The sequence below is a fragment of the Lissotriton helveticus genome, chromosome 12 (genome assembly GCF_964261635.1).
Source record: "Lissotriton helveticus chromosome 12, aLisHel1.1, whole genome shotgun sequence".
In the NCBI taxonomy this organism is placed as follows: domain Eukaryota; kingdom Metazoa; phylum Chordata; class Amphibia; order Caudata; family Salamandridae; genus Lissotriton; species Lissotriton helveticus.
Genome location: NC_136073.1, coordinates 137,615,920 through 137,625,622, shown reverse-complemented (window position 1 = coordinate 137,625,622; position 9,703 = coordinate 137,615,920). Strand labels below are relative to the sequence as shown.

Sequence of the window (9,703 nt, the reverse complement as noted above, 5' to 3'; positions counted from 1 at the left end):
GGCGCTCCCTTCTCCAGGCCGATGGCAGGTCAGAGTGACCAGGACGGGCTCCACGGGTCCCGGGCAGTCCTCTCCCGGGCGTACGTGGTTGTCCGACAGATTCGGGCAGATGTGCTTTTACGAACCGGATCGGAATCGGCCCAAATAATAATAATAATAATAATAATCCACATTTGTAAGGCGCACAATCACCCGTAAGGGTCTCTAGGCGCTAGGGGCCGTCGGGAAGATTAAGCAAGCTATTGCCCAGAGTCACATTGTAGTGTAGTTCCTATCTTCCCAATAGGCTCTGCGCATTGGAATAATACCTACAGCAGTAAAGGCCTAGGCCAGACGTTAACTAGGTCTACTACTGTCGATACTAGACTTAAGTTTTGGGTTTGCCAGCGTAGCTCAGAGTTCGCTAGAAACTTTCTCGAATGTTCAAGGAGGAATTAACTTCCCTGATTAGACAAGAAGGGATTTAGTTTCTGACAACCATAGAACATGACAACTTTGCTCTCCCCTAATCAAGAGTCAATCTCGAGAGTCGTGTGAACAAAAGGCAAATTATTTTACTCAGTCAGTACGTGCATTCTTAGTCTCATCAGAATGTAGAGAAAAGGAAGAGACGGGCGTGTTCAATAAAAAGGTGTTATTTATTGATCAGTCTCTTTTCTCGTACAAGAGAAATGGATCGATATTATTGCAATACTTATAGTTAAGTAAAGTGCATACATTAAAAGCAATAGTATAAAATAATACTGTAAAAACATTGATATGGTTTCTAAGCCATATGATGTTTAAAATGAATAAAATATATTTACATACACATATACATTTGACTAAACGTACTCAACTGGTGTTTCTAAATACGCCTACCCCGTGTACCTGACCTAAGTCTAATACGTGGGCGGGAATAGAAAGTTACAGTTTAAGTTAAGTTTGTTTTTGCCAAGTGAATAACTAAAGAATTCTCTGTGAGGGGTTATTCAGTTCTGTACCTGGAAGTTAGGATGAATGAGGAATGGTATCTCTCTCTCTGGTCTCGATATTCCAGGCTGCCTGCGAGGGCTGCCCAGAAACGCCGGTGCTGGATTCTCGGCAGGAGAAAGCAGTGCGTCTCTCAGCGCGTCAGGAAGGCGGGGCTGCTGCCAGCGGGGTCTGCTCTGCTCTCGGCTTTGGCAAGTGTGGCTGCTCCGTCTCGTCACCACGCGTGTGTTTGCATATGGCAAGATCGGTAATATTTATACCTTTAAGGTGCCGAGATTGACGTAAGGATGGACATAGATACGTCAATAAAGATGTCATACGATTTGCTCGTTAGCACATTCTTTACTAAAGTTCTCGGTGAAATCAAAACAATGGCCGCAGGGTTTTGCCCAGGTTGTCATAGGTTTGATTTGTTATGAGAACTCCGTATGCCTTATCAGGGGCTGGAGGAATATCGCTTGTCTAATTAGATCGCAAGCGTTATGACCTAATCAGATAACACGTTCCTGTGCCGTAGTGTGACTGCGTCAGATAACGGTATCTGCATCATGGGGAATTTCTGCCTCGTGGGCTGACTGCTAGTTAACTTGTTGGTTTGTTTAACTAGAATAGGGTCAGGAATAGGGGGATCGATTCAGAACCGATAGGAATACATGACAACATGGTGCTGGGCTAATCTGCCGCCGGTGCCGGGGATCGAACCGTGATCCCCAGATTCCGGAGTCAGCCGCCCTAGCCGCGGCGCCAGCTATTGCCCAGAGTCACATGGTGCTGGGCTAATCTGCGGCCGGTGCCGGGGATTGAACCCTGATCTCTGGGATGCTCGAGGGTTACTACGCGCTCTACAAAAACCTTAAATAAAAAAATCTCCAGATTCCGGAGTCAGCCGCCCTAGCCGCGGCGCCAGCTATTTCCCAGAGTCACCTGGTGCTGGGCTAATCTGCCGCCGGTGCCGGGGATCGAACCGTGATCCCCAGATGGGGATATCCCAAAAATCTGGCATGGATACGGCCCGCCAGGACAGGTTTGGGCACCCCTGCTTTACATGGTACTAGCAACACTCACCCTTGCACAAACATCAGCCATCAGAGCCCAGTTAATGACCAGAATAAACAAACAACCTATACGTTGTTTTTAAACGTCTTGTACTGTAATGCATGATTTCTCTCTTTTAATTGTGAAAAATACTAGACGTTACGGCGATCGAACCCGCGACCTTGGCGTTATTAGCACCACTCTCTAACCAACTGAGCTAACTGGCCAAGTCACTCATACAGAAAAGGTATTATTACACAAGGAAATGTTTTTGCATTCCTCAAAAATGATTTCTGCACAATTACACGGGCTACAACATGCAAGAGTACATTAAAAGTAAGCATTGCATGTATTAAAACACTGTGTCCCTTCTGCCCCACAGCTGTGGCATCATAATGAAATGACTTCTCATGATTAAAGCTGGCAATTTCACAATTCAAAGAAAACAAAGTGTTTGGGACAGGTGTTATTTAAAAAATAATAATACTCTGTATATTGCAAATAAAAAATATCACCCAACTGCCATGACATTGCCACCCGCAATGCCGTGACTCGGATTCGAACCGAGGTTGCTGCGGCCACAACGCAGAGTACTAACCACTATACGATTACGGCGAGCTACTTGGGCTACTTAGGCCCATGATGTATGTGACTTTTATAGTGCAAATCAGGTGACACTGTCATTCATGAGAGTCTTATATGTAGTGTATGTGTTTTGAGGCAGATGCTGCACATTTCACCTCTTTGACTGGGATGTTCACAAACCAACACAGACTGCCCTCCAGTCCTACTCTGCTAGGACCTCTCCCTCCTTTTTACACCTCCAGCGTTATGTTATTCAAACATTGGAAGAGTAGTATCAAACCTCTTGGTAAGCCATGAAGAACTGGACATGACGTTTCGTGTGTGGTGTGATGCACATGACAATACTCCGTAGGAGTCTCCCAGGACAGACACAATATTTCAGAATAGGCCTCCAGAACCTCACGTGAAGTCTCCCTAAGAGAACACAATATCACTGATGTGGCCTCCAAAACTTGGCACAGTACTATGGATACAGCATTTGTAGCTCCACGCAGCACACAGTGTCATTTTCCAAGCTCTCACAATCCATCAGACTCTGCTGCCCTTGCGTTGCCTGTTCTTGAGGCACTGAAGCTTGAACCTCTTCTGCCTCTTCAGTAACAGTGTCAGTAATGCAATGGTACTCAGGTGCTGCCTGTGCTGCACCTGTTGTTTGAAGCTTGCATTACTGCTGCCTAGGTTGTACTTTGAAGCGAGCGAAGCTTAAAAACATCTTTTCACGTCACAAAACCAAACTGATTGGCTTTGAAAATTAAAGATACTGGTGGCTGGTGGTACATTACAATGGCAGGTAAAAACCCGAAACATCTTTAGGTTTTAAGGAGGAGCATTGTGTACATGAGGATAATTATAATAGGAGAAATTGTGTTTGCAGACAATGAGTCTTTAATCAAACAAAAAGTCTTGTATGAGGTTGTGTAAAAACAAGGCACTGCTGAGATTCGAACTCAGGATCTCCTGTTTACTAGACAGGTGCTTTAACCAACTAAGCTACAGCGCCTATTTCCACTCACTTAGAACCATTGTTCCTTCTGTGTCGGTATCACTGTGAGGCACTCCATACTTTTCTGTCTCTAAATTTTTATCCAGCTACTACCGACAAGAAAATGGAGAAAGAAAAACCTGAACATGGTATGGAAAAATTACAAAGAGGGTCACGACAAACGTATATCATTAGGTGTACATATCTGTATTCATTTTGCAATATTTACACGGGAGGACGAGTGTGCTATACATACGTTAAACTAAACGAGAGTGTAACGATGTTAGAGATCACTAATACATAGCAGACAATTTAATGATGCCTACATAACCCATGTGCTCTTTCCTTCACCTCTCGTCACCTCTGGACACCCCAACGAGAAGCCGAGAAATCGTCACTTTTGTAGAGAAAGTGTCACCTTTAGTTGATGCGTCCCAGCTTCAAACAGGGCTTCAAAAAGTGCACTTTGAGAGACCCAAGGAGCGGGCTGGTCGTCCAGCCATAGGAGAGGGAGGCTGGGGGCTGTTAGACCACAGTGCCCTTTACATGGTACTAGCAACACTCGCCCTTGCACAAACATCAGCCATCAGAGCCCAGTTAATGACCAGAATAAACAAACAACCTATACATTGTTTTTAAACGTCTTGTACTGTAATGCATGACTTCTCTCTTTTAATTGTGAAAAATACTGGCTGGTACGGGGTTCGAACCCGCGACCTTGGCGTTATTAGCACCACGCTCTAACCAACTGAGCTAACTGGCCAAGTCATTCATACAGAATAGGTATTATTACACAAGGAAATGTTTTTGCATTCCTCAAAAACGATTTCTGCACAATTACACGGGCTACAACATGCAAGAGTACATTAAAAGTAAGCATTGCATGTATTAAAACACTCTGTCCCTTCTGCCCCACAGCTGTGGCATCATAATGAAATGACTTCTCATGATTAAAGCTGGCAATTTCACAATTCAAAGAAAACAAAGTGTTTGGGACAGGTCTTATTTAAAAAATAATAATACTCTGTATATTGCAAATAAAAAATATCACCCAACTGACATGACATTGCCACCCGCAATGCCGTGACTCGGATTCGAACCGAGGTTGCTGCGGCCACAACGCAGAGAACTAACCACTATACGATCACGGCGAGCTACTTGGGCTACTCAGGCCCATGATGTATGTGACTTTTATAGTGCAAATCAGGTGACACTGTCAGTCATGAGAGTCTTATATGTAGTGTATGTGTTTTGAGGCAGATGCTGCACATTTCACCTCTTTGACTGGGATGTTCACAAACCAACACAGACTGCCCTCCAGTCCTACTCTGCTAGGACCGCTCCCTCCTTTTTACACCTCAAGCGTTATGTTATTCAAACATTGGAAAAGTAGTATCAAACCTCTTGGTAAGCCATGAAGAACTGGACATGACGTTTCGTGTGTGGTGTGATGCACATGACAATACTCCGTAGGAGTCTCCCAGGACAGACACAATATTTCAGAATGGGCCTCCAGAACCTCACGTGAAGTCTCCCTAAGAGAACACAATATCACTGATGTGGCCTCCAAAACTTGGCACAGTACTATGGATACAGCATTTGTAGCTCCACGCAGCACACAGTGTCATTTTCCAAGCTCTCACAATCCATCAGACTCTGCTGCCCTTGCGTTGCCTGTTCTTGAGGCACTGAAGCTTGAACCTCTTCTGCCTCTTCAGTAACAGTGTCAGTAATGCAATGGTACTCAGGTGCTGCCTGTGCTGCACCTGTTGTTTGAAGCTTGCATTACTGCTGCCTAGGTTGTACTTTGAAGTGAGCGAAGCTTAAAAACATCTTTTCACGTCACAAAACCAAACTGATTGGCTTTGAAAATTAAAGATACTGGTGGCTGGTGGTACATTACAATGGCAGGTAAAAACCCGAAACATCTTTAGGTTTTAAGGAGGAGCATTGTATACATGAGGATAATTATAATAGGAGAAATTGTGTTTGCAGACAATGAGTCTTTAATCTAACAAAAAGTCTTGTATGAGGTTGTGTAAAAATAAGGCACTGCTGAGATTCGAACCCAGGATCTCCTGTTTACAAGACAGGCGCTGTAACAAACTAAGCCACAGCGCCTCTTTCCGCTCACATAGAACCATTGTACCTTCTGTGTCGGTATCACTGTGAGGCACTCCATACTTTTCTGTCTCTAAATTTTTATCCAGCTACTACCGACAAGAAAATGGAGAAAGAAAAACCTGAACATGGTATGGAAAAATTACAAAGAGGGTCACGACAAAAGTATGTCATTAGGTGTACATATCTGTATTCATTTTGCAATATTTACACGGGTGGACGAGTGTGCTATACATACGTTAAACTAAACAAGAGTGTAACGATGTTAAAGATCACTAATACATAGCAGACAATTTAATGATGTCTACATAACCCATGTGCTCTTTCCTTCACCTCTCGTCACCTCTGGACACCCCAACGAGAAGCCGAGAAATCGTCACTTTTGGAGAGAAAGTGTCACCTTTAGTTGATGCGTCCCAGCTTCAAACAGGGCTTCAAAAAGTGTACTTTGAGAGACCCAAGGAGCGGGCTGGTCGTCCAGCCATAGGAGAGGGAGGCTGGGGGCTGTTAGACCACAGTGCCCTTTACATGGTACTAGCAACACTCGCCCTTGCACAAACATCAGCCATCAGAGCCCAGTTAATGACCAGAATAAACAAACAACCTATACATTGTTTTTAAACGTCTTGTACTGTAATGCATGACTTCTCTCTTTTAATTGTGAAAAATACTGGCTGGTACGGGGATCAAACCCGCGACCTTGGCGTTATAATGACCACCACACTCTAACCAACTGAGCTAATCGGCCAAGTCATTCATACAGAAAAGGTATTATTACACAAGGAAATGTTTTTGCATTCCTCAAAAACGATTTCTGCACAATTACACGGGCTACAACATGCAAGAGTACATTAAAAGTAAGCATTGCATGTATTAAAACACTCTGTCCCTTCTGCCCCACAGCTGTGGCATCATAATGAAATGACTTCTCATGATTAAAGCTGGCAATTTCACAATTCAAAGAAAACAAAGTGTTTGGGACAGGTGTTATTTAAAAAATATAATACTCTGTATATTGCAAATAAAAAATATCTCCCAACTGCCATGACATTGCCACCCGCAATGCCGTGACTTGGATTCGAACCGAGGTTGCTGCGGCCACAACGCAGAGTATTAACCACTATACGATCACGGCGAGCTACTTGGGATACTCAGGCCCATGACGTATGTGACTTTTATAGTGCAAATCAGGTGACACTGTCAGTCATCAGAGTCTTATATGTTGTGTATGTGTTTTGAGGCAGATGCTGCACATTTCTCCTCTTTGACTGGGATGTTCACAAACCAACACAGACTGCCCTCCAGTCCTACTCTGCAAGGACCACTCCCTCCTTTTTACACCTCAAGCGTTATGTTATTCAAACATTGGAAGAGTAGTATCAAACCTCTTGGTAAGCCATGAAGAACTGGACATGACGTTTCGTGTGTGGTGTGATGCACATGACAATACTCCGTAGGAGTCTCCCAGGACAGACACAATATTTCAGAATAGGCCTCCAGAACCTCACGTGAAGTCTCCCTAAGAGAACACAATATCACTGATGTGGCCTCCAAAACTTGGCGCAGTACTATGGATACAGCATTTTTAGCTCCACGCAGCACACAGTGTCATTTTCCAAGCTCTCACAATCCATCAGACTCTGCTGCCCTTGCGTTGCCTGTTCTTGAGGCACTGAAGCTTGAACCTCTTCTGCCTCTTCAGTAACAGTGTCAGTAATGCAATGGTACTCAGGTGCTGCCTGTGCTGCACCTGTTGTTTGAAGCTTGCATTACTGCTGCCTAGGTTGTACTTTGAAGCGAGCGAAGCTTAAAAACATCTTTTCACGTCACAAAACCAAACTGATTGACTTTGAAAATTAAAGATACTGGTGGCTGGTGGTACATTACAATGGCAGGTAAAAACCCAAAACATCTTTAGGTTTTAAGGAGGAGGATTGTGTACATGAGGATAATTATAATAGGAGAAATTGTGTTTGCAGACAATGAGTCTTTAATCAAACAAAAAGTCTTGTACGAGGTTGTGTAAAAAAAAGGCACTGCTGTGATTCGAACTCAGGATCTCCTGTTTACTAGACAGGCGCTTTAACCAACTAAGCCACAGCACCTATTTCCACTGACTTAGAACCATTGTACCTTCTGTGTCAGTATCACTGTGAGGCACCCCATACTTTTCTGTCTCTAAATTTGTATCCAGCTACTACCGACAAGAAAATGGAGAAAGAAAAACCTGAACATGGTATGGAAAAATTACAAAGAGGGTCACGACAAACGTATATCATTAGGTGTACATATCTGTATTCATTTTGCAATATTTACACGGGTGGACGAGTGTGCTATACATACGTTAAACTGAACGAGAGTGTAACGATGTTAAAGATCACTAATACATAGCAGACAATTTAATGATGCCTACATAACCCATGTGCTCTTTCCTTCACCTCTCGTCACCTCTGGACACCCCAACGAGAAGCCGAGAAATCGTCACTTTTGTAGAGAAAGTGTCACCTTTAGTTGATGCGTCCCAGCTTCAAACAGGGCTTCAAAAAGTGCACTTTGAGAGACCCAAGGAGCGGGCTGGTCGTCCAGCCATAGGAGAGGGAGGCTGGGGGCTGTTAGACCACAGTGCCCTTTACATGATACTAGCAACACTCACCCTTGCACAAACATCAGCCATCAGAGCCCAGTTAATGACCAGAATAAACAAACAACCTATACGTTGTTTTTAAACGTCTTGTACTGTAATGCATGACTTCTCTCTTTTAATTGTGAAAAATACTGGCTGGTACGGGGATTGAACCCGCGACCTTGGCGTTATTAGCACCACACTCTAACCAACTGAGCTAACTGGCCAAGTTATTCATACAGAATAGGTATTATTACACAAGGAAATGTTTTTGCATTCCTCAAAAACGATTTCTGCACAATTACACGGGCTACAACATGCAAGAGTACATTAAAAGTAAGCATTGCATGTATTAAAACACTCTGTCCCTTCTGCCCCACAGCTGTGGCATCATAATGAAATGACTTCTCATGATTAAAGCTGGCAATTTCACAATTCAAAGAAAACAAAGTGTTTGGGACAGGTGTTATTTAAAAAATAATAATACTCTGTATATTGCAAATAAAAAATATCACCCAACTGACATGACATTGCCACCCGCAATGCCGTGACTCGGATTTGAACCGAGGTTGCTGCGGCCACAACGCAGAGTACTAACCACTATACGATCACGGCGAGCTACTTGGGCTACTCAGGCCCATGATGTATGTGACTTTTATAGTGCAAATCAGGTGACACTGTCAGTCATGAGAGTCTTATATGTAGTGTATGTGTTTTGAGGCAGATGCTGCACATTTCACCTCTTTGACTGGGATGTTCACAAACCAACACAGACTGCCCTCCAGTCCTACTCTGCTAGGACCTCTCCCTCCTTTTTACACCTCCAGCGTTATGGTATTCAAACATTGGAAGAGTAGTATCAAACCTCTTGGTAAGCCATGAAGAACTGGACATGACGTTTCGTGTGTGGTGTGATGCACATGACAATACTCCGTAGGAGTCTCCCAGGACAGACACAATATTTCAGAATAGGCCTCCAGAACCTCACGTGAAGTCTCCCTAAGAGAACACAATATCACTGATGTGGCCTCCAAAACTTGGCACAGTACTATGGATACAGCATTTTTAGCAGCACGCAGCACACAGTGTCATTTTCCAAGCTCTCACAATCCATCAGACTCTGCTGCCCTTGCGTTGCCTGTTCTTGAGGCACTGAAGCTTGAACCTCTTCTGCCTCTTCAGTAACAGTGTCAGTAATGTAATGGTACTCAGGTGCTGCCTGTGCTGCACCTGTTGTTTGAAGCTTGCATTACTGCTGCCTAGGTTGTACTTTGAAGCGAGCGAAGCTTAAAAACATCTTTTCACGTCACAAAACCAAACTGATTGGCTTTGAAAATTAAAGATACTGGTGGCTGGTGGTACATTACAATGGCAGGTAAAAACCC

The 9,703-nt window shown here is 43.8% G+C and overlaps 5 non-coding genes across 5 annotated transcripts; all 5 read right to left on the bottom strand.

Annotated features, from left to right (window-relative positions):
• Positions 1–3,518: 3,518 nt before the first annotated feature.
• On the bottom strand, positions 3,519–3,592 carry TRNAT-AGU (transfer RNA threonine (anticodon AGU)). Its single transcript has one exon. It is a non-coding gene; the product is annotated as a tRNA-Thr (tRNA).
• A 671-nt stretch (positions 3,593–4,263) lies between these two features.
• On the bottom strand, positions 4,264–4,337 carry TRNAI-AAU (transfer RNA isoleucine (anticodon AAU)). Its single transcript has one exon. It is a non-coding gene; the product is annotated as a tRNA-Ile (tRNA).
• Positions 4,338–5,621: 1,284 nt separating this feature from the next.
• TRNAT-UGU (transfer RNA threonine (anticodon UGU)) lies at positions 5,622–5,695 on the bottom strand. Its single transcript has one exon. It is a non-coding gene; the product is annotated as a tRNA-Thr (tRNA).
• Positions 5,696–7,726: 2,031 nt separating this feature from the next.
• Positions 7,727–7,800, bottom strand: TRNAT-AGU (transfer RNA threonine (anticodon AGU)). The gene has a single exon. It is a non-coding gene; the product is annotated as a tRNA-Thr (tRNA).
• A 1,061-nt stretch (positions 7,801–8,861) lies between these two features.
• Positions 8,862–8,933, bottom strand: TRNAH-GUG (transfer RNA histidin (anticodon GUG)). Its single transcript has one exon. It is a non-coding gene; the product is annotated as a tRNA-His (tRNA).
• Positions 8,934–9,703: the final 770 nt, after the last annotated feature.